This window comes from Canis aureus, chromosome 5, assembly GCF_053574225.1.
Source record: "Canis aureus isolate CA01 chromosome 5, VMU_Caureus_v.1.0, whole genome shotgun sequence".
NCBI classification, from domain to species: Eukaryota; Metazoa; Chordata; class Mammalia; order Carnivora; family Canidae; genus Canis; species Canis aureus.
Window position 1 is genome coordinate 44,303,746 of NC_135615.1, and position 25,544 is coordinate 44,329,289.

The 25,544-nt window shown below is 40.1% G+C and overlaps 1 long non-coding RNA gene and 1 pseudogene across 1 annotated transcript in view; one reads left to right on the plus strand and one right to left on the minus strand.

Moving 5' to 3' along the window:
* Positions 1-25,544, minus strand: part of LOC144314104 (uncharacterized) — a 425,152-nt gene that overhangs the window by 36,689 nt on the left and 362,919 nt on the right. The window contains exon 15 of the long non-coding RNA XR_013379769.1: positions 2,054-2,156. This is a non-coding gene — a long non-coding RNA (uncharacterized LOC144314104). The remainder of the gene's footprint in view (positions 1-2,053; positions 2,157-25,544) is intronic.
* On the plus strand, positions 16,618-18,406 carry LOC144313421 (heterogeneous nuclear ribonucleoprotein F-like; annotated as a pseudogene).

Here is a 25,544-nt window from a genome sequence, read left to right on the forward strand (position 1 = left end):
TCTGAGGAATGTGGCCTCAGGACATTGAGGAAAATTGCTACAAAGGAAAAATCTGACAGAAACTAAAGAAGTGAACTTTAATCTCTTGAGGTGTCTGGGCCAAAACACATTTTATGACTTTGATGATAAAAAAAAATCTATATATTTTGAATGTTAAGATAATGAAGATCAAAGCTACAAAATTTGGATGAAAAGAGGATTGATTACTGTCATGTTTCACATTTTGGAAAAGAAATGATAGGATAACCTTTGGATCAGAGTGGCTGAAAAGTGGATATTTGGTGCCTGAAAAAAAAAAATCTTGCAAACATTCACATAGAAAATTCATCATAAGAATGTTGAAAAACACATGAATTCATGCTCCATGGAATGAAGCTTAACGCAGGAGTCTGCCATTAATGAAATAGCTACTATAAGTAGGATTATTTATCCATTGTTTATAAATCCATAAGATTATTAGATTTAAAAAAATCCCACCTTAAATAATAAGACTCTTTCCCATCTAGTTACTTAAGGAACTACTTTAATATTTATTGTCTAATTAGATTCACATCAATCCTGAGAAATGGGTTAGAGCAGGTTTTATCCCCATTTTATATAGTTGGGAAGTCAGGGCACAGGGAGATTATGTAGCTTCATAAGGTCAAGTATAGTTGATAGCATTTCCCAGACCTTGGTCTCTGGACCCGTTAACTGGGACTCTCCACCAGACTATAAGTTGCCCCCAAACCAATTCCTTTGAAGTGCTCAAACCTACCGATGAATGAATATCAAAACAAAACTTGAAATGCCTCAAGTACAAAGATCACCAAGAAATACTAACTACAGCCACGCTCAAGTCTTCTCCAGGCTGTCTTCAGGATGTTCGAATGAATTTCTATGAATGGAGAGGAATTTCTATGAACTACCTGGGGTCTGAGACAGGTAACTCATTGACTCACTGTCTGCTGGGATGTCTTTTTGAGAAGTCATTCGACTTCAGAAAGCAGGGCCTTTAGGGTATAGGATGAAAGCTTTGGGGAACCATGGGTAAGACACCTCCAACATGTCAGACTACTGAGACCAAGCAACTGAGTGAGATTCTAGACAGTTCATGGGCTCCTGAGGTAGTGCTTAGAGTTTGATGGAGAGAAGCACCTCAAAATGGGGATGGGCACAGAAAGAGGCAGTTAGAGAAACCCTGAAGAGGGTTTTTGTTTGTTTTGACTTCTGCCAGTCCTTGGGAACCATGGGACTGTAATAGCATAGGTCTTGAGGACAATCCATGCTGGGATTTGGAAGACCTGTGTGATTCTAGACAAGGCATATGATCTTCCTGGGCATTCACATCTTCATTATAAAAAGAAGAAATTGGACTCAATGATGTCTTTTCCACTTTAATGTGTTAAGTCTTACTTTAGCACTTAGAAAGATCTTCGGCTCACACAAAGTAACCCCATCCAGAAGGAAATTGCCTTTACAGTCTGTTTCAGGACTTGTGGAGGGATTTACAACAGTTAGTGATGGCCTTTGTTGGCTGCCAAATGTCTGGAGAATCCTAGAGCACATGCTGGCATTGTCCTAAGTTGGATAAGTCAGGAAAGAGCTGCAGAGGCAAAGGAGGGACACTGTGGGAGAAAAGTGATTCAGAAATGAGACTGTTCTCTCCATCCAACTCTCAGTCCCCAAACTGGGCTCCTATTGTGGAAATTAGACCTTTGAGCAGTGTTCCATGTGTTTATTCTACTTGTATCAAAGAGGCTTTCATCTCCCTAGAGCAAATTATTAACACATTCCACCAAAGATGTGAGGGTGGAGGCCTGGCCTTGGAAAAAAAAAAAATCACATCATAATAAAAAGCTGCCCGAAACATGAACTTAAGAAAAACTAACATAAAAGCCCCCACTTTTAATGACAGTGGTTGGCTAGATGCCAAGGTCCTTGTGCCCAGAGGAGCATGGCTGGCTGATTCCTTGTCTGTAGGCTGACCCTTCTGTGCCCAGGAATTTTCCATGCCACGGCCAGTGGTATGGGAGGTGGGGCCTTTGCAGGTTCAACAGGTTGAGGCACTCACAGTCAGTTGCCTTCAACGTTAGCTGGAGACCAGATTTTGTTGGCTGAATGAACAGTGACTTTCAGTTCAAGGCAGTAAATCTTTGCTATTTGAGATTATCTGGCTGCGGGGTGGGGAGAGAAAAATAAAGAGTCAAACAAAAAACACACAAAAAGACCAACAACTTTCAGGTACATCCAAGAGGAGAAACGGACTTAAACTAAGAGCAATGCCAGTTTCACTAATTATTATTCCCCAAGGCAAAAGGCTGTGGGGAATAGTTTCTAGATAGAGATTATACCATTTTCTACAGCAAGTTCCTTGATTTACAGGAGCCACTTGGTCCTGAGGCACATCCTTTAAGATATAGCTCAACTATATGTGGAAAAGGGCCTCGTGTGAAAGAGAATAGAGGGAATTATTTACTGCTGTTGAAAACCAGGACCCAGGGTCTGACTTTGTTTTTGTTTGACTTTTTAAAAATGTTTCCTAGTAACACCAAGATATATGATATCACAAATCTCTTGTTCAACAACTATGACAACCAAGATTATGAACAGCCACAGACATGTTGTCTGACATTAGCATTAGCTTCCCCTATTGGGGATAGAGGAGGAGCAGAAAGAATTGAGAAGCTGAGAATCAAGAGGGATCTGAAATACTTCATCTAGTTCAACAGCCAGAGCAACCTTGGGTAAAAGTAGTCTAGGATTTGGAGCTTGGCTTCACCATCTGAAATTGAGCATTTGTGTGTGGGGTGAGGAAGACCTGCCGACCCTAGTGAAGATGGATGAATATCCTTTGTTAATGATCCAAACCACTTCTATAACAAGAAAGGCTCTAAAAAATCCCACAATTTCACCTATAATACACAAGGACTTTTTAACTTGGCTAATCATAAGAAATACCATTTGCTCAGCACTTGACTGCTTCAGAATGCCTCTTAAAACAATATGTTACTGCGATGATTTTTTGCAATTAATATATTCAGAAACTGAATATAATTTTCCCAAGTGTCCCCCTCCATCATCATTACTCTATAACCTGAGGTTCTCAATGAGGGACCCTTCTCCACCACTTTCCCTGCCCTGGGGCTAGGGGAGAGCTTTGGTGATATCTGGAGCCATCCTTTTTTGTTGATGAAGGGAAAAAGAGCCATTGGCATCTAGTGGGTGGAGGCCAGGGATATTGCTCAACATCCTAGAATGTACAGGCTAGCCTCCCTCCTCCCCGAATTATAAAGAATTAGCCACGCCAAAATGTTAATAGCACCAAAACTGAGAAAACTCGCTCTACGTATTCTCATCTTATAGTTCCTTTTTTGACTTCAATGACCATTTCTGTACTGACAAATGTCAAATTCATTATTTTTATTATTTTTCAAACTTAATATTCCTATTATTTTTAAGATTTTATTCGTTCATTTATGAGAGAGAGAGAGAGAGGCAGAGACAGAGGCAGAGGGAGAAGCAGGCTTCATGCAGGGAGCCCAACGCGGGACTCGATCCTGGGTCCCCAGGATCACACCCTGGGCTGAAGGCAGGCGCTGAACCACCAAGCCACCCAGGGATCCCTATTACTTATTTTCTAATTGAGAAACTTTACCTGGTTATTATGTGGGAACCTTAAACACAACATGTCAAAAACAGATCTCCAACTTCTATATTCTGATCTCAATCACAGGCCCTACCATCTAGGGTTTCTCAAGTTAAAAACATGATTGCCATTCTTGACCTTTTCCTTCCTGTTCTATTCTTCACTTGCTCCATTCCAATCATTTGGTAAGCCTTTTAAATATACCTGAGAAACATCTCTTGCAATTGGCCTTTCCTTCCCATTGACACCATTTTAACATTAGTCCTTACCATCTCAGGATAAACTGTTGCCTTAATTTGAAAATCATGCCAGGCACTATTCTCAGCATCCATGAAATATTGTTATCATCTTCATTTTGCAGATGAGGGGAAAAGGTAGAGAGTAAAGCTACCTGGTTAAGAGACCAGGGGTTGATCTCAGACAGACTCTTTGCTGTCAACTACTACACTCTGCTGCCTTCTGATTCATCATCTTAAACTTGTCTTCCATCTTTTCCTACGTGAATAAAATGTTCCAATTACCCTGAAGATCTCCTTCCTCTTGGAACTTTCTAGAGCTTTTCATATTTCTGTGTCATTGAATATATTTCCCCCACCTGGCCTACCTTTTCTTCTTTCCTACTGGCTAGCTCCTGCCCATGCTCCAAGGGCCAGCTCAGGTAAAAGATCTTCAAAGCCATATATCATGACTTATACATATCTTCAATCTCTAGCACTGTATCTGTTTCATAATAGGTACCCAAATATTTGCAAAATAAAATTACTTTTTCTTTCTACTACTTCCAAAGCAAAGTTACCTTGAAAATGTTGTCTAGTGAAAACAACTCCATCAGTATCCCATCCCCCCTCAAGGCAACTTAGAAGTTAATGCTTACATATAGGTATATACAAAGGTGAGCTTCTTTAAAATATATTCACTCTATGAGTTGGATATATATATATATATATTTTATTGACTATATGAGTTTAAAGAGATGGCATCAAATGTTCTGAAAGGCATTAAACACTTGTAAGTTTTGTTTATGACCCCAAACTTCTGCTCCAGTTTGAAAATAAATCTCTTGTCTTTGACCTGATAAAACAAAAAATTTGTTATAACAGAGTGCTGTGTTTCAAATAATTCATTTCAGAGTAAAGAAGAAATTCAAAAGATATTTACATTGGAAAGTCTACCCCAAGTTCACGTTATTTTAACAACTTTCCTCTCCCTCTCCCCTGTCCCCTGATACCATGAAAGCTTGAAGTAAAGACACAATATGGTGCAAGGATTTAAGGTCATTCTAATTTCTGTTTCCCTCATGACTAGCATAAGGCATATGGGAAGACAAATATTTCCTGCAAGCACCATTTTTGTCATCAGCAGAAGAGGGAATTATATAGTGTAGAAAAAAATTCTTTAGCAAGACCATAAAGCCTTAATGCTTAGAAACAAAACCTGTTTATCCCTTGGGCCATTAATTCTCCCAAACCATTAGCAATTGGAAGACAAGAACAAAATGGAAAATAAACAAAAAATGTTTAGAACTAGGGGAGTGGAGATTTGAACACCAATCAAATTAGGCCCCAGACATGATTATAGTATGAACAAAACTTTCTTCAGAGGCTGTGAGGGTTAAAATGATTACTGAGATATGGCCTTCAGAAGATAGGGGGAAATGTAATAAAGGTCATTTTTTTTCCTGTAGCTTTTAGTAATATTAGAGTCAAATCCTGCATTTTTTTTGTTAGCATGACATTTTTTACCTCTTTTCTCACCAAATAGGGTAACAATTCAGGATGAGCACCTTTTTATGGATAGTTTCAGTATCCTCTCCATAGCATCTTTGTCTCTGAAAACTCATAATCAAGGTGGAATTATATTCATTAGTACCCCTTTTGAGGGCTCCTGAGGTATCAATCCCAAACACAGTAGTTACATGTGCAAGAATCGCAAATTAAATCTGTATATACTCAGGGAAGTGAAAGGTTGTTATGTACATACCCAATCAGTCACAGGGCAGTACCAGCTTTGTATGAAGGTGTGTTTTCTTTAGGTCATTTCCTATACGGCTTTGTGGGAAATTAGGAATGTTCTTCTTTTGGGCATAACTCCTTCACTCTAAAGAACAACTAAAATGGCTGTAGAGGCTGCTCTTCTAAAACCAGGATTTCCATATTAACTTGTTTTTCATGGCTATTCTCATTGCCCAGAATGTTCCCTCACATCCTTCTGTTTCTCACTTCATCTAGTTCATTATCACTTCAATCTCAACTTAAAATCACTGCATTTTGTTGGCCTAAAAGATAAACTAGGTTATAGTTTTTGTTTAGACCATCCATTGTTAACCTCGGCTACACATAAAAACAACCTGGGGGAGCTTCTAAAAACTACTTATTACCAGGCCCACCCTGGATCAATTAAATTTGATTATCTAGGATGGGCATGGATAGCAGTACTTTAAAAAATAGCTCTGGTGGTATTATGTAGCTCATGCTGAGAACTTCTGTCTTAGAGCATAACTCTCTTTGTATCTCCATAGGAGTTCTAAACTATTTGCAAATATTGGTTCACTGTCTTCGTCACTATATCATATAATAAAGTGGGGAATTTTGTTCACCAGGAAATCCCAATGTGAGAGAAAGAACTCATTTTCCAGGTGTGTGGTCCCCTCTCTAGGAGCAGGAGGGGGAAACTAGGTGGTGAGATGCTTCATGGATCTTCTGGGTCTTCTCTAATCAGACCACAAGAGACTATTAACTCTAGGAAACAAACTGAAGTTGCTGGAGAGGAGGATGGTGGGAGGATGGGGTAACTGAGTGATCAGCATTAAGAAGGGCACTTGATGGAATGAGCACTGGGTACTATATGCAACTGATGAATCACTAAATTCTACCTCTGAAACTAATTATACACTATATGTTAATCAAACTGAATTTTTTTTTAAAAAGCAAAGATCATTTTTAAGTTTAGTTTGAGTTGCTAACTGTGTTTGTTTGAAGGTTACTCCATGAAGAGACTGTATAACACGGATATTGAGTCAATAAATGAGTGAATAAGTGAGGGAGGAGGGAGTAATTGAGAAAGAAATACTTTTTACATCTGATTCAACCTCAAGTTTCCACATATAGGCTCTCATCATTAATACATTTTTTTAAAGATTTTATTTATTTATTTGAGAGAGAGAGGGAGAGAGCAAGAGTGAAGGGGAGGGGCAGAGCAAAAAGCAAATTCACCACTAAGCAGGGAGCCTGATGCAGGACTTGATCCCAGGACCCTGAGATCATCACCTGAGCCGAAGGCAGATGCTTAACCAACTGAGCCACCCAGGCGGCCCTCCTTAAGACTCTTTTAACAGACCTTTTTTTTTTTTTTTCATTCCTCACAGACATTGGCACATGTATCTAACTGCATATTGAACCTCTCCACTTGGAAGTTTAAAAGATGTTTTAGACTTGAAGTTCAAAACTAAGGAGGATTGGAAGCTCAGTTTTAGATGGATTTATTTGGGTATTTGTTATGGACTTTCAAAATACTGAATCCCAAATCTCAATTTTGGCTTCTCAAATAGGCAAGTTCTAACATGAGCTAAGAATGGCAGACAGACAAATAAGCTTAAGACACAGAAGAGTGGATTTGCCACTAGAGAAATGTAGTGTTATGTAATATGAGGTATACTTCTAATCCAAGGACTACCCTTGCAGACTGCCACTGGAATGTGGTCCCTCCTTCTGCCACTTCCAAGAAATATCAGGTATAAGAAATAAGTAGCAAATGTAAGCTAAGAAGGGAATGAGACTGAGGAATGAGGGAAGGAAAGCGTATACTGCTCTATACCTCTGTACTTCCTGCAAGAAAGAACTTGCTATTCCTCGTTTCATTAATCCAGTTAAATAGTTCTCAGGGCCTTCCAAACGTCAGACTATGTTCTAAGCATTGGGGACATCATAGCAAAAAAAAAACAAACAAAATTCCTTACCTTATTCTCATTGATCAAACATTCTAATTGGGGCAGGAGGAAAACAAATGCAGCACATGGTGTAATGGAAGAATTATGGAGGATGTACAGCAGGGACAAGGGATAGAGAACGTAGGAGGCACTGCCATTTCAAGTTGGGTTGCCAGGATAGGCCCAAATGAGAAGGTGACAGTAGAGTAAATTCCCAGGGAGGTAAGGAAGTAAGTTATGTGGACATTTGGCATAAAATGTAGGAGCAGAGAAAACAGACAAGTCCAAAGGTCTTGAGGTAGGAATCTTAAAAGCTCTAGAAGGTAGGTGTTTGGTTTCTATTCTGAGTGAAATAGGGGGCTTTGGTGGGTGAGTGATGTGATCTGACTCACACTTTATTGGGATCGCTCTGACTGCAAAGTTGAGAACTGAGTGATGGGGATAGGAGTAAAAAGACCAAATGGCGAGGCTGGTACAATATTGCAGGTGAGAGATGAAGATTAGGGGGATGAAGGTGGTCAGAAGTGTTTAGATATGGGATACACTTTAAAGGTGGAGCTGACAGCATCAGCAGCTGGATTAGACAAAGGGTGTGTGTGTGTTGGGTGTGTGTGTGTGAGAGAGAGAGAAAGAGAGAGGGATCAAGGATGGCTTCAATGTCTGAGGCCTGAGCAGCTAAAGTGGGGAAAGCTCTGGTAGGAGCTGGTACTAGCTCCGAAGCTGAGTACTTTCTGAATGTCATGGGACACATGATGTGCAAAGAACTTCTCAGCCAATTTAGGCCAACCTCTTCACTGAGGGAACTGAGGTCCTAAATAGCGGGAGGTAGCTGGGTAGCATGATAGGCACTGAAATCAAATGTCTTGTGAGTTTTGCTCAGGGACAGTTGGTCTAGAGTAGAGACAACATGCCCCCTTAGGTGAATACAGGGTTAGCAGATGCTATTGTGGTGGGACCACAGAAGCCTGGCAGGCAAACCACTTCAGGGAAAGCAGAAACCACATATTTTAGGGGGCTCTGAGTAAGTCTTCTCCAAGTGAAGCTGTCAGCATGTCCTGGGCTACAGTTCCCCTCCTTAAGGGCTGAGAATAAGAATAAGTGCATGATGGTGAGATTCTGGGTAGGGAGAAGAGGTTGAAGACCTTTAGGTGAAACAATGGATTGGGTGGAATCTTCCTGAAAGTCAGAACTGCTTGTTGTTCCTGTTCCTGTTGCAGTTGTTCTAGACAACGGTACTAAAGAGCTGAGTGTGGGTGTGTTCTTTCTTGATATTGACAATGAAAATGGCCCTCTTTTTAAATGTTTTGGACTGCTTCATCATTCCTTGCACATAAGCATTTTGAATCTTCTATTTTTGGTGACCTCTAGCCAACCTAAGCCCTCCCATTTTTGCACAGTTGCTTCCTGGCTTGGGTTGGAATCCAACATAGCAGAGGCAGGGAAGAGACTTGCTTCACAAGGCTAATCTTCTGTCCTTGAAGCTCCCTTCAGTCCTCCCCCATGGTCTTGCCTCTCTGCCACTCCAGCTTCCTGGTTAGGCACACTGCTTTGTCTGGGGTTCTTTGCTGACACAGGACAAACAATAAGGGCACTGAGGCCTTATGGATGAGGGAAGGTGAATGCTTTATTAAGAGAGTGTCTCCCTGTGTCCATGCCTCCTCGTGTCACCATTCTCTTTTGCAGCTCAATGACTTTCAAGGTCCAAAGCCATCAAGAGGCTTCTCCAGGAAGCCAAAGCAAGCCTGTGCAAGCTCAGGATGAGCACACACAGATTTGGCATTCTTGGGATGTTCTTCAGTAACACAACAGGATCTGAGCTGGATTTGATACCTCATCCCATAGTATTCTTATCTTCAAGGGTCTCAAATGAAGGCAACACAGCAACAAAGAAGAAATGCTGGTAGTGGGCTTCAGAACCATATATTACCATCTTCTTTTTGGATTGATTGTGGCAGATTCCAAGGGAAACTCAAAGGGACTGAAAAAATGAAAGGCTAGGTTTATTGTTTTGTTCTGTTTTTAAAGATTTATGTATTTGAGAGAGAGAGTGCATGTGTGTGGGGGGAGGGGCAGAGGGAGAAAATCTCAAGCAGAATCCCTGCTGAGTGCAGAGCCCAACTCTGGGCTTGATCTCATGAGCCATGACATCACAACCTGAGCCAAAATCAAGAGCTGGACATTAACTGACTGAGCCATCCAGGTGCCCTTGAAAGGCTAGGTTTTTAATGAAGTATGTAAGTAACTAAGATAAATAATGTCAAATGAAAAAGATGTAAGTCTGTTTTTAGTATTTTTTAAATTCATTAAAGGGATTACCCAGAGTTTAAGAACAAAGTAAAAAGAGAATGGCTTGTATTAGTAAAATGAACAAATATGAAAGGGTATGTTTAGTATTTATAGAAGTTTCTAGGAGAGACTTCTGGATTTATATCTTTAGTGATATACTGATATATAGATTTAATGCAATCCCAACTATCTTGAAAAAGAACAAAGTTAGAGGATTCACATTTCCCAATTTTAAAACTTACTACAAATCTACAGTAATCAAGACCATGTGGTACCAGCGTAAGGACAGAGATATAAACCAATAGAATAGAACTGAGAGCCCAGAAACTGTTATGTTTATAGCACAATTCGTGCATCCATCCATTTGTTCATGATATTTGGGTGGTTTCTGGCGTCTGGATGTTACAAACAAGGCTGCTATGAACATTTTTATATAAGTCTTTGTATGGACAAGTCCTGTCATTTCTCATGAGTAAATACCTAGGAGTGGAATGACTATATCACATAGTAAGTATGTTTAATTTTTTCTTCATTTTTATGGTTAAGAATACACAACATAAAATTTGCCATCTTAACCACTTTTGAGTGCAGAGTTTAGCAGTGTTAAGTATAGTCACACATTGTGAAACAGATCTCCAGAACTTTATCTCGCAAATCTCAAATTCTGTATTCACTAGACAACTCCCTTTTCCCCCTGGCCTCAATCCCTGGTAACCACCATTCCACTTTCTGTTTCTATGAATTTGACTATTTTTAGATAAGCAAAATCTTAAGTATTTGTCCTTGTGTGACTAGCTTATCTCACTCAGCACAATATCCTCAAGTTTCTTTCATGTTGTAGCATGTGACAGGATTCCCTTCCTTTTTAGGGTTGAGTAATATTCCATTGTGTGCATAGACTGCACTTTGTTTATCTATTTACCTGCCGAGGACATGTGTGTTGCTACCACTTTTGGCTACTGTGAATAGTGTTATGAACATGGGTATGAAAATATCTCCCAGTATTTTTTAGCTTTTTAAGTAACTGCCAAAGTATTTCCTAGAATGATTGTCCCAAATTACATCCCAAGGAACAGTGCATGACAGTTTCCATTCTTCTACATTCTCATCAACATTTGTTATGGTCAGTCTTATTAATTTTAGCCATTCTTATAGATATGTAGTGGTATTTCACTATAGTTTTAATTTGCACTTTCTTAATGACTAATGATGTTGGATATTTTTCCATGTGCTTATTTCTATCTTTGTATCTTCTTTGGAAAGGTTGAGAACCTTTAGGTAAAACAATGGATTGGGTGGAAACTCTCCCCAAATCAGAGCTGCTCGTCATTACTATTCCTGCTGCAGCTGTTCTAGACAATAGTACTAAAGGGCTGAGTGTGGGCGTGTTTTCTCTTGACACTGATTGTGATAATGGTCTTCTTTTTAAATGTTTTGGACTTCATCTATTCAAATCTTCTATGCATTTTGCAATTATTTATTTTCTTATTATTGACTCTAAGTGTTCTTGACATGTTTCTAATGCAAATCCTTTAAGAGAAATGTATTTTAAACATTTTCTCCCAATTTGTATCTGATCTGATCATTCTGTTAATGATATCTTTAAAGAGCATAGGCTTTAATTTTTATGAAGTTTAACTTGGCAGTGTTTTCTTTTATTGATCAAAATTTTTGCCTAACCTAAGGTCACAAACATTTTCTCCTGTGTTTTACTCTAGATGTTTTGTACTCTTGTAGGTTTAAACTTTAAGTCTATGATCCATTTGAGTTAACTTTTGCATATGGTGCAAAATGTGGATCAAGATTCATATTTTTGCATCTGGATATCCAATTATTCCAGCAGTCTTTGCTATCTACTGAACTAGCTTTGTAACTTTGTTGAAAGTCAGCTGCCCATATGTGAGTGGGTCTATTTCAAGGTTCTCTATTCTATTCTACTGATCTATCTTTATACCACTGCCACAATATCTTCATATAGTAGCTTTCTAAGTCTTGAAATCAGGTAGCATTAGCCCTCCAACTTCTCCAACTTTCTTCTTCTTTTTCAAAGTTGCTTGGTTATTTTAGGTCTTTGCATTTTAGGATCAATGCATTAACTTCTCCAAAGATATCTGCTGGTATTTTGATTAGGACTGCTCTGAGTCTATAGATCATTTTACAGAGAATTGGTATGTTTACAAATTGAATCATCTGATTCATGAATATGATGTATGTTTCCATTTATTCTGGTCTTCTTTAATATCTCTCAGTTTTTAATTTTACTTAGCTTTTTTTTTGTTTTTGCACAGATCTTACACATCTTTTGCCAGACTTATCCCTATTTTTTCATATTTTTGGATGGTATTTTTAAAAATTTTCGCTTTCCAATTATTCATTGTTAAGCTGGTCTGGTTTTTACCTTTAACATTTATCTTATCAGATTCTCCAGTCTCTTTTCTCGTTGCTGAATGGGTGAGCAGCTCAAAGTTGCTTGTGTATTTTGAGAGATTTGTTGACTAAATCTTACTTGCACAGGTCTGAGAAAGGAACGATTTGCCCTGAGCTGCTTCTCATTACCTTTGTATAGTCAGAATCCTTACTCTGCATCTTTGGATGAGGAGAAAACTTCTCTGTAGTTCTTTTCTGGAACTTCCTGATTCTCTGTCACAGTGAACAAAACCCACAGAGACCAAGGTCCTGGCACAAATGCTACCAGTTTTCTAATCACTTGGCATTGGCCACTGAAGGTCACAGAGCTTCCTGGCAGGAAGTGGGGCACAGACGGCAGGTGGCCCTGCCAGAGCAGCTGAAAAAAAAGCTCTATTCATGGCAGATTGTATATCACCAACTCGCTGTGACAGCACCACATACCTGCCAGCCCCAGAGCAGGCTGATTAGGGTAATTTAGGTTTTGTCTTCAAGCATAATCATTAGAGCTGTCAACAGCCTCTGTGATACTAAAAGGAAGAATCATGTCCACAGACTGAGAAGATGCAATGGGTGCGCAAGCAGGCATGGAAGGCTAAGAGGCTACAGATTCATTTCAACCTCAGGACAATACGGTTTGGGAATAAGAAAATGCAACCATGTTCAGTGGAGTTCGTGGTGCTCTGAAGTTATATAAGGATGAACACTCAGAGGTGATCTTAGGAGTCCTGCAGGCGAGACTCAAAGAAAGTGTCTATTTTCTAAAAGCATCTGACTGTTTAAGAACAGAACACATTGAGGCTTAATTACTAATGTGCTGGGCACAGTGGCTGCCCACAGAAGCCCCCAGGCTTAGCAGAGAGTTTCACAGAGGGCATAATTGGCTTTGTAAAACCTCAGACCTAGGACTAGAATCCTTATTTTAGGTAAAACTGCAGTTGTTAACTTAGTGTAATTTCAGGAGCAACGCTGACATTTCATGAATTCCTTTGCTTTCTTTTCAACTACTGAGATGCTAACACCTTTGGTGGGAGAGTAAGTCATTAGGCCTAATTAGTCATTTACATTGGGGTGTAAGCTCTTTCTTTTTTTCTGGTCCTCAGAAGGTATAGATAAGAGAAAGGAAGACAATAGAAGAGAGTGAAGAAAAATGAAAAGGGGCAAGACAGAAGAGAGAAACACTGATTGACTAAAGATATTCCTTCAAATTTCACATGGGGCAACTTTGTAAAACTTTAAAACTCACACAGATGTAGCAAAGGACACTGTCCATAAAGTGAAAAGACAACACACAGAAAGGGAGAAAATGTTTGCAAATCATGTATCTGATAAGGGCCTAGTATCTGGAATATATAAAGAACATTTACAACTCAACAACAGAAGAACTAAAACTCCATCTAAAAATGGGTAAAGGGGATCCCTGGATGGCTCAGCAGTTTGGCGCCAGCCTTTGGCTCAGGGCACAATCCTGGAGTCCCAGGATTGAGTCCCACGTCAGGCTTCCGGCATGGAGCCTGCTTCTCCCTCCTCCTGTGTCTCTGCCTCTCTCTCTCTCTCTCTCTCTCTATATATATATATATATATATATATATATATATAACAAATAAATAAATAAATAAATCTTTAAAAAATAAATAAAAATGGGTAAAAAAATGGACATTTGGCCTGGGTGCATTTAAAAATATGATAAAAGTGGGTGCACCTAGGTGACTCAGTCACTTAAGTGTCTGCCTTCAGCTCAGGTCATGATCCCAGGGTTCTGGGAGGAATCCCAGGAGCCTGCTTCTCCCTCTCCCTCTGCAGCTCCCCCTGCTTGTGCATGCTCTCTCTCTGTCAAATAAGTAAATAAAATCTTTAAAAATAAATTAAAATGGGTAAAAGGGCTTGAAGAGACATTTCTCCAAGAAGATACACACAAAGTCAATAAGCACATGAAAAAAAATTAACATTGTTAATCATTAAGAAATGCAAGTCAAAAGCACAATAAAATACTTTACATCCACTAGGATGTCTATAATAAAAAAAATTGGAAATTAACAAAGTTTTGGTAAGCATACAGAGAAAATGGCACCCTCATACATTGCTAGTAGGACTGTAAAATAGTGCACCTGCTGCTGAAAAAAGTTTGGAGGTTCCTCAGAGAGTTAAACAGAATTACCATATGACACAACAATTCTATTCCTAGGTATAGACACAAAGGAAATGAAAACAGATGTTCAAACAAAAGCTGGCGTGTGAATATTCACAGCAGCACCACAGTATTCAAAAGAGCTAAACAGCCCAAATGTCCATCAACTAATGAACGGATAAACAAGACTAGTATATCCTTATAATGCAATATAATACAGCCATGAAAAGGAATGAAGTACCACTATATGTTACAATATGAATTCACCTTGAAAACATTATGGCAAGTGAAAAAAGCCAGACAAAAGGCCACATTTTATGTAATTGCATTTATCTGAAATATCTAGAATAGGCAAGTCCATAAAAACAGAAAGGAGATTAGTGGTTGCTAGGGGTTAGGGGAAGGGGAAGTTACAGCCTAAGGGGCTTGGAGTTTCCTTATGGAGTGATGAAAATATTCTAGAACTAGACAGTGGTGATGATTGCACAATATAGTGAATGTACTAAAAACCACTGAATTGCACACTTTCAGATGGTTAAAATTCAGATGGTGAATTTTATGAATATGAATTTTACCCAAATAAAAAAATAAATAAGCTACATAGAAACTCCATAAACCTTTTGGCTAATTCTAGGCAGACTCAATCTTTGCAAGTGACCATTCACAGCGAGACAATCCTGTGTTATGAGTGATGTCTAGAGAACACCCCACCAGCCCAGCTTCTGCAAAGCCTAGTTAAGCAGCAGCGCTTCAAAAGTGTAACTCTTTTTATTTTATCTTCTGTACTGACTGTCAAGCTGCAACATAGGAATTAGAAACAGATTGAAGTGGAAGGGGAGGTGGTCAGGGGAATGGGGTGACTGGGTGATGGGCACTGAGGGGGGCACTTGATGGTATGAGCACTGGGTGTTATACAATATGTTGGCAAATGGAACTCCAATAAAAAAATATATATATAAAAAATAAATTTAAAAAAAGAACCAGATTGAGGGAAGATGGGCAAGGGAAACAGATTTCCAACACTAGATACGTGAAAGTTCTGAAGTAAAATCAAAGCCTGAGCCATCAGAATTTGTCATAGTTGAGGTAAGTGCCAGGAACAGACCTCAATACAGGATAAGCAGAGAAAGCATTGTTGACCATCCCTGAAACAAATGCTTTCTTTTCTGTCATCACCTCCTCCAAGTTCTCAGGCATTAATGTATACACACACACTACTTCCACAGAATTCAACTATATATAGGAGTATATATAGTTATAACCCGAAAAGATGAGGTTTGTCCAGATATTGGAAAGGTTCAGTGGTTGATTTCCCCCTCTCTTTCCTTTTCTAGTCATGGTTGAGACATTTTGTTTAATTGGGAAAAACAAAATAAAATTCAGTACTGCTGAATCAGAAAGAAAGTTCATTGCAAATGCTTTGACTAAATTTGGTAATGCAGCTAGTGGTTCCATAATTTAATCTCTACCGATAAACCACAGTTAAAGGCACTGCATAAAAAAGTTGTGTTTTTTTACATGAAAACTGATTGGCTGGATCATGATGAATCAGTCAAAAAAGGTCAGGTCAGGTGGCTGTATGGATCACTCTTTTCTCTCTTTCACGGCCTCAAACTGCCATCTTGAAAACAATACCACATCGGTTTACCATTGAGGCTAGAAGAAAGAAAGTTTTAGATCTTGATGACAGACTAATAACTGTCATCTTTATATGTTAAGAAAGCATGAATTTCCAGGCAGCAAATGTTAGGTTCTCAACATATTTGTGAGATGAATGATTCGGGCTGTGAAGACAGGATGAAGGATGTTGGAAGAGGATGCTGCAAATTCTCCATTTGAGATAAAATTATTTTTCCCCCAAATCAGCCCAGTACTTTAGTCCACTTCTGCCATAAAGACAGTTTGAATAGCAGCAGGATCAATTTAAAGTTGAGAGTACAAGCTTAATTTGATGGAAGTTGAAAAAAATGGTGTGCAAATATTGGTTTAAATGTTTAACTATGTTGGGAAAACTTCCCCCTCAAGTCAATTGAGATATCTTGGAGTGCACCATGTCTTCCTGGAAAAGAAGGGGCTCAGAGGGATAACTGAGGTGCGAGATGTGAAAAAGAGCGGGAGCATGGAGACTTGGAGCCCAAAGTTAGTAACAAAAGGAGATGCTCCAGGACTTTCCACAGAGTTCTCTGTGTTTTTAAGTGTCAGATGGAACTGGGGGTCCTTTGGCCATAAATTGTGCTTGTTTGATGAAATTATAAATTGGTCCGGCTCCCTTCAGTGTACAATTTGTTAGCTACCAGAAGTGTCTCTGACTGTGTGCATCCCCCTCCCCACTTCCCTGGGTTGTCTTTAATCCACAAAAAGTTGCACCCAAGCTTGTTTGACGTCTGTCCTCTCAAGTGTTCATGATGCTGGGTCTCAAGGGAGGTGTAGGTTTTGCGGCCAAGCTCTATAGCCTGCCCTGGTCCTGCTCTGTTGAATTTCCTTTCTGACTGGACAATTCATGATGGGGATGCAGGCATCCATTTCATCAACACTTGAGAAGGCAGACAGGAGTGGTAAAGCTTTTGTTGAACTTGAATCAGAAGAGATGATGTAAAAATGGCCCTTAAGAAAGACAAGGAAAGCATGGGATACCAGTACATTGAGGTATTCAAGTTCCACAGAACCAAGATGGATTGGTGTTGAAGCACAGTGTACCAAATAGTGTCTAATGTTGGCTTTGTGTGGCTTTGAGGACTCCCATTTGGATGCACCAAGGAAGAAATTCTTCAGTTTTTCCTGAGGTTGGAAATTGTGCCAGGCAGGATCACACTGCCTGTGGACCCCAAGGGCAAGATTACAGGGAAAGTCTTTGTGCAGTTTGCCTCACAGGAATTACGTGAGAAGGCCCTAGGGAAGCAGAAGGGAAGAAAAGGGCATAGGTATACTGAAGTGTTCAAAAGCAGTCAGGAAGAAGTTAGGCCATACTCAGATCCTCTGAAGTTCATGTCTGTATAGTGACTAGGCCTTATTACCACCCTGGTACAGCCAGGAGGTATATTGGTACTGTCAAGCAAGTGGGCCTAGAAAGGAGGAGGTAGGGTGTTTATAGTACAGGGTATGGGGGCTACGAGGAGTACAGCAGCCACTTTCATCTGTTTGGGAAAGACTTCAGTTACTGTCTCTCGGACATGTATGATCACAGATATGGAGACAGAGACTTTACTGTCCAGAGTACCACTAGATACTATGTCCACATAAGAGAGCTGCCACAAAAAGCCACAGAAAACAACACTTACAACTTCTCTCCACTCAACCCTGTGACAGTCTATCTTGAGTGAGATTAGCCCTGATGGAAGAGTGACAGGCGAAGCCAATGTTGAGTTTGCCATTAATAAAGAAGCTGTGCCAGCTATAACCAAAGACCTGGCCAACAAGCAACACAGATACATAGAACTTTTCCTGAATTCCACAAATGGGGCCAGAAGCAGGGAATACGCAGCCAGATGATGCAAGGCATGGGGGTGTCAGCCCAGTCCACTTACAGTGGCCTGGAGAGCCAGTTTGTGAGTCACTGTTACAGGGCTGGCTATGGTGGTCAGAACAGCATGGGTGGATATGACTAGTTTTGTAGAGTTATTGCAATAAAATTTCCACAGGCAGCCAACAAGCAATGAAAAACAATTATTACTCTAGAGGAAGCTGTGGGACCCATTTGCACCATGAGTTTGTGAAATCTGTATCTAAAAATTACTTCTTCAGTGTTTTCTCATGCAAACATTCTTCTAACATATGATATTGAGTAAACTAAAACCATTTTCAGCTTTTCTCAATTAATATTTTGGTAGTGTACTTCAGAGAGATGTTATCTGAGTCAAGGTAGTTTTAAATACATTAAATGGATCTTTTATACCACCTCACCATAATACATTGGGGAGATGTGTTTTTTGTTTTTTTTTTTTAAACTCAAGGTTCTAGATCCCTAATTCAAAGAGGATCATTTCTTATGTTTGTTCATTCTAGTTTATTTTCATTTAAAATCTTTCAGCTTAGGATGCCTGGGCAGCACAGTGGTTGAGTGTCTGCTTCCAGCTAATGGTGTGATCCTGGTCCAGGGATCTGCATCGGGCTCCCTGCGAGGAGCCTGTTTCTTCCCCTATGTCTCTGCCTCTCTGTGTGTCTCTCATGAATAAATAAATAAAATCTTAAGAAAAAAATCTTTCAGATTAAGTTTAAGCTTTTAAAAATAAGTTCATTTTGAAAATTGAGACACATTACTAATGCTATAGGAATTAGTGAGGCCTTGTATTAAACTTTCTTTTAAAAAATAAAAATAAAACTTTCTCTGTTGAAGACATTGTTCTCAATAAATGGTACTGGGAAAATTGGACAGTCACATGCAGAAGAAGGAAACTGGACCACTTTCTTATACCACACACAAAAATAAACTTAAAATGGATGAAAGACATAAATATGAGACAGGAATCCATCACAATCCTAGAGAAGAACACAGGCACCAATCTCTTTGACCTCAGCTGCAGCAACTTCTTTCTAGACATATCTCCAAATGCAGGCAAAACAAAAGCAAAAATGAACCAGTGAGACTTCATCAAGATGAAAAGCTTCTGCACAGCAAAAGAAACAATCAACAAAAATAAAAGGCAACCTACTGAATGGGAGAAAATATTTGCAAATGCCTTATCAGATAAAGGGCTAGTATCCAAAATCTATAAAGAACTTATCAAACTCAACACCCAAAAAGACAAAAAATCCAGGCAAGAACTGAGCTGAAGACACGAACAGACATTTTTCCAAAGAAGACATACAAATGGCAAATAAACATACGAAAAGACTCTACATCACTTGGCATCAGGGAAATATAAATCAAAACCACAAAGAGATATAACCTCACACCTGTCCAAACGGCTAAAATTAGTAACTCAGGAACAAGAAATGCTGGTAAGGATGCAGAGAAAGGGAAACTCTTTGTTACCATTTGCATCAACGTGGATGGAACTAGTGGTATTATGCTGAGAAAAATAAATCAGAGAAAGACAATTATCATATGGTCACTCATTTGTGGGATATAAGAAACAGCACAGAGGGGAAGGGGGGAAAACTTAATAGGAAATAATCAGAGAGGAAGACAAACCATGAGAGACTCTTAACTATGGGAAACAGACTAAGAGTCACTGAAGGGGAGGTAGGTGGGGGGATGGGTAATTGGGTGATGTGCATTAAGGAGGTCATATGGTATTATACACAACTGAGGAATTATTGAGCTTTGCATCTGAAACTAATGGTGTACTACTGTATGTTGGTTAACTGAATTTAAATTTTAAAAAAAGTTAGAAATAGAGCTACCCTGCAACCCAGCAATTGCACTACTAGGTATTTATCCAAAGGATACAAACATAGTGATTTGAAGGGGCACATGCACCCCTTTCCGTTAAAGTTGTGGCAACTTTTTTTAGTTCTGGGCCCAGTACATGATTCTGGCTCTACAATTACCTGAATTCTAATTTTCTCATCAATGAAACAGGCTTCAAATTTATTCTTCCTTCTCAATTCTGTGACTTTTGACATTTACAAAAATAAAAAATACAGGACAGTTGTAAATTATTTCCAAAAACGGGAATTGCACTTGTCAAATGAGTTCCAAACCAGGAAACCTAGCAAGAACACTCCTAGGTGTCCCCTGTATCCAGCCTACCTAACATCACACACAAATAATCCACAGCTATAGCTTCCTCCCAGAGAAGGCTATGTCCAGCCAAAAGGCAAGAAAATTCTTCAGGTCTTTACAAAACTTTTTCACAGACAATACATACAGGACAACTCATTGTGAAGTTACATTAGTGTAAATTAATCTTGACTCTCAATGAAATCTCAAAATACCGTCCTTAGAATCACGTTTATTTGCTTATTGTTGATTTGATGGTCAATAAGAAAGTTCAAGAGATCCTAGGAAAACCTTCGCATTTTTCTTTGCATTTAGCCACAAAAAGTCTAATTAATTTAAAACTGTACTTTGAAAGCAAAATAAATAAAGCTAAATAAAACATTTAAAGGGTTATATATGATGATTTCAGAGAGGACTAGATATGGAATCCATAAAGACAGTGATACATTGCTAACGACTTTGTCTTTCCTAGTCTTCCCATGCCATTTGTTGAATGAATGGCAATGTCTGGCAGTACAGAACTCCTTAGGCACTGAGTGATGCTAAGGAAAACTACAGTTTCTTGGGTGAGAAAATTGCTGCGATTTGGGAAGATTTGAGAATATGAGGGTTTAAAAAATGTAAACACAGCCCCAGAGACTTTCCAGAGTTAACTTTTAAATGGGAGGAGGGGCAAGACAGCGGAAGAGTAGGGTCCCCAAGTCACCTGTCCTCACCAAATTACCTAGCTAACCTTCAAATCATCCTGAAATTCTACGAATTCGGCCTGAGATTTAAAGAGAGAACAGCTGAAACGCTACAGTGAGAAGAGTTCACGCTTCTCTCAAGGTAGGAAGACGGGGGAAAAAAGAAATAAAGAAACAAAAGGCCTCCAAGGGGGAGGGGCCCCGCGAGGAGCCGGGCTGAGGCCGGGGCGAGTGTCCCCAGGACAGGAGAGCCCCCCCGGAGACACAGGAGCTGCACCGACCTTCCCGGGCGGAAAGGGGCTCGCAGGGAGTTGGAGCAGGACCCAGGAGGGCGGGGATGCCCTCGGGCTCCCTGGGACACTAACAGACACCTGCGCCCCGGGGAGAGTGCGCCGAGCTCCCTAAGGGCTGCAGCGCGCACGGCGGGACCCGGAGCAGCTCGGAGGGGCTCGGGCAGAGGAAGAGGCTCCGAGCGGAGGGGGCTGCGCGGCTCCGGGAGCAGCTCGGCGGGGCTCAGGCGGCAGCTCCGTGGAGGGGGCTGTGGGCCGGAGTGCGAATCCAACAGCGCAGGCCGGGAGCACAGGGCGCCCGGACACAGCCCAGGATCCGGCCTCCCCTGGGACAGGCAGAGGCCAGGAGGGCCCAGGACCGCAAGGACGCTCCTGCCCCGAGCTGAGCAGATCAGCGGCCCCGCCCGGAGCCTCCAGGCCCTGCAGACAGAGAGCTCCGGAGTTACTGCGGGGGCTGAACCCAGGGCTCCAGAGCTGGCCCCGCCACTGGGGCTGTTCCTCCTGGGGCCTCACGGGGTAAACATCCCCCACTGAGCCCTGCACCAGGCAGGGGGCAGAGCAGCTCCCCCAAGGGCTAACACCTGAAAATCAGCACAACAGGCCCCACCCCCAGAAGACCAGCTAGACGGACAAGTTCCAGGCTAAGTCAAGGGACTTAAAGTACACAGAATCAGAAGATACTCCCCCGTGTTTTTTTTTTTCTTTTTTCTTTTTGATTTCTGATTGCTTCCCCCACCCTTTTTTTCCCCTTTCTTTCTTTATCTTTCTCTTTTTCTTTTTTCCTTTTTTTCTTCCTTTATTCTTTTTTTCTTTTTCTATTTTCTTTCCTTCTTTCTCTCTCTTTTTCTCCTTTTCCCAATACAACTTGTTTTTGGCCACTCTGCACTGAGCAAAATGACTAGAAGGAAAACCTCACCTCAAAAGAAAGAATCAGAAACAGTCCTCTCTCCCACAGAGTTACAAAATCTGGATTACAATTCAATGTCAGAAAGCCAATTCAGAAGCACTGTTATAAAGCTACTGGTGGCTCTAGAAAAAAGCATAAAGGACTCAAGAGACTTCATGACTGCAGAATTTAGATCCAATCAGGCAGAAATTAAAAATCAATTGAATGAGATGCAATCCAAACTAGAAGTCCTAACGACGAGGGTTAACGAGGTGGAAGAACGAGTGAGTGACATAGAAGACAAGTTGATGGCAAAGAGGGAAACTGAGGAAAAAAGAGGCAGACTATTAAAAGACCATGAAGACAGATTAAGGGAAATAAACGACAGCCTGAGGAAGAAAAACCTACGTTTAATTGGGGTTCCTGAGGGCGCCAAAAGGGCCAGGGGGCCAGAATATGTATTTGAACAAATCATAGCTGAAAACTTTCCTAATCTGGGAAAGGAAACAGGCATTCAGATCCAGGAAATAGAGAGATTTCCCCCCCCAAAAAAATCAATAAAAACCGTTCAACACCTCGATATTTAATAGTGAAGCTTGCAAATTCCAAAGATAAAGAGAAGATCCTTAAAGCAGCAAGAGACAAGAAATCCCTGACCTTTATGGGGAGGAATATTAGGGTAACAGCAGACCTCTCCACAGAGACCTGGCAGGCCAGAAAGGGCTGGCAGGATATATTCAGGGTCCTAAATGAGAAGAACATGCAACCAAGAAGACTTTATCCAGCAAGGCTCTCATTCAAAATGGAAGGAGAGATAAAGAACTAACAAGACAGGCAGGAACTGAAAGAATATGTGACCTCCAAACCAGCTCTGCAAGAAATTTTAAGGGGGACTCTTAAAATTCCCCTTTAAGAAGAAGTCCAGTGGAACAATCCACAAAAACAAGGACTGAATAGATATCATGATGACACTAAACTCCTATCTCTCAATAGTAACTCTGAACATGAATGGGCTTAATGACCCCATCAAAAGGCGCAGGGTTTCAGACTGGATAAAAAAGCAGGACCCATCTATTTGCTGTCTACAAGAGACTCATTTTAGACAGAAGGACACCTACAACCTGAAAATAAAAGGTTGGAGAACCATTTACCATTCAAATGATCCTCAAAAGAAAGCAGGAGTAGCCATCCTCATATCAGATAAACTAAAATTTACCCCGAAGACTTTAGTGAGAGATGAAGAGGGACACTATCTCATACTTAAAGGATCTATCCACAAGAGAACTTTACAATCCTCAATATATATGCCCTGAATGTGGGAGCTGCCAAATATTTAAACCAATTAATAACCAAAGTAAAGAAATACTTAGATAATAATACACTTATACTTGGTGACTTCAATCTAGCTCTTTCTACCCTCGATAGGTCTTCAAAGCACAACATCTCCAAAGAAACGAGAGCTTTAAATGATACACTGGACCCGATGGATTTCACAGATATCTACAGAACTTTACATCCAAACTCAACTGAATACACATTCTTCTCAAGTGCACATGGAACTTTCTCCAGAATAGACCACATACTGGGTCACAAATCAGGTCTGAACCGATACCAAAAGATTGGGATCGTCCCCTGCATATTCTCAGACCATAATGCCTTGAAATTAGAACTAAATCACAACAAGAAGTTTGGAAGGACCTCAAACACATGGAGGTTAAGGACCATCCTGCTAAAAGATGAAAGGGTCAACCAGGAAATTAAGGAAGAATTAGAAAGATTCATGGAAACTAATGAGAATGAAGATACAACCATTCAAAATCTTTGGGATGAAGCAAAAGCAGTCCTAAGGGGGAAATACATTGCAATACAAGCATCCATTCAAAAACTGGAAAGCACTAAAATACAAAAGCTAACCTTACACATAAAGGAGCTAGAGAAAAAACAGCAGATGGACCCTACACCCAGCAGAAGAGAGTTAATTAAAATTCAAGCAGAACTCAATGAAATCGAGACCAGAAGAACTGTGGAACAGATCAACAGAACCAGGAGTTGGTTCTTTGAAAGAATTAATAAGATAGATAAACCATTAGCTAACCTTATTAAAAAGAAGAGAGAGAAGACTCAAATTAATAAAATCATGAATGAGAAAGGAGAGATCACTACCAACACCAAGGAAATACAAACGATTTTAAAAACATATTATGAACAGCTATATGCCAATAAATTAGGCAATCTAGAAGAAATGGACGCATTCCTGGAAAGCCACAAACTACCAAAACTGGAACAGGAAGAAATAGAAAACCTGAATAGGCCAATAACCAGGGAGGAAATTGAAGCAGTCATCAAAAACCTCCCAAGACACAAGCGTCCAGGGCCAGATGGCTTCCCAGGGGAATTCTATCAAACGTTTAAAGAAGAAACCATACCTATTCTACTAAAGCTGTTTGGAAAGATAGAAAGAGATGGAGTACTTCCAAATTTGTTCTGTGAGGCCAGCATCACCTTAATTCCAAAATTTCTCACCAAAAAGGAGAATTACAGACCAATATCCCTGATGAACATGGATGCAAAAATTCTCAACAAGATACTGGCCAATAGGATCCAACAGCACATTAAGAAAATTATTCACCACGACCAAGTAGGATTTATCCCCGGGACACAAGGCTGGTTCAACACTCATAAAACAATCAATGTGATTCATCATATCAGCAAGAGAAAAACCAAGAACCATATGATCCTCTCATTAGATGCAGAGAAAGCATTTGACAAAATACAGCATCCATTCCTGATCAAAACTCTTCAGAGTGTAGGGATAGAGGGAACTTTCCTCGACATCTTAAAAGCCATCTATGAAAAGCCCACAGCAAATATCTTTCTCAATGGGGAAGCATTGGGAGCCTTTCCCCTAAGATCAGGAACAAGACAGGGATGTCCACTCTCACCACTGCTATTCAACATAGTATTGGAAGTCCTAACCTCAGCAATCAGACAACATAAAGACATTAAAGGCATTCAAATTGGCAAAGAAGTCAAACTCTCCCTCTTCGCCGATGACATGATACTCTACATAGAAAACCCAAAAGCCTCCACCCCAAGATTGCTAGAACTCATACAGCAATTTGGTAGTGTGGCAGGATACAAAATCAATGCCCAGAAATCAATGGCATTTCTATACACTAACAATGAGACTGAAGAAAGAGAAATTAAGGAGTCAATCCCATTTACAATTGCACCCCAAAGCATAAGATACCTAGGAATAAACCTAACCAAAGAGGTAAAGAATCTATACCCTAAAAACTATAGAACACTTCTGAAAGAAATTGAGAAAGACACAAAGAGATGGAAAAATATTCCATGCTCATGGATTGGCAGAATTAATATTGTGAAAATGTCAATGTTACCCAGGGCAATTTACACGTTTAATGCAATCCCTATCAAAATACCATGGACTTTCTTCAGAGAGTTAGAACAAATTATTTTAAGATTTGTGTGGAATCAGAAAAGACCCCGAATAGCCAGGGGAATTTTAAAAAAGAAAACCATATCTGGGGGCATCACAATGCCGGATTTCAGGTTGTACTACAAAGCTGTGGTCATCAAGACAGTGTGGTACTGGCACAAAAACAGACACATAGATCAATGGAACA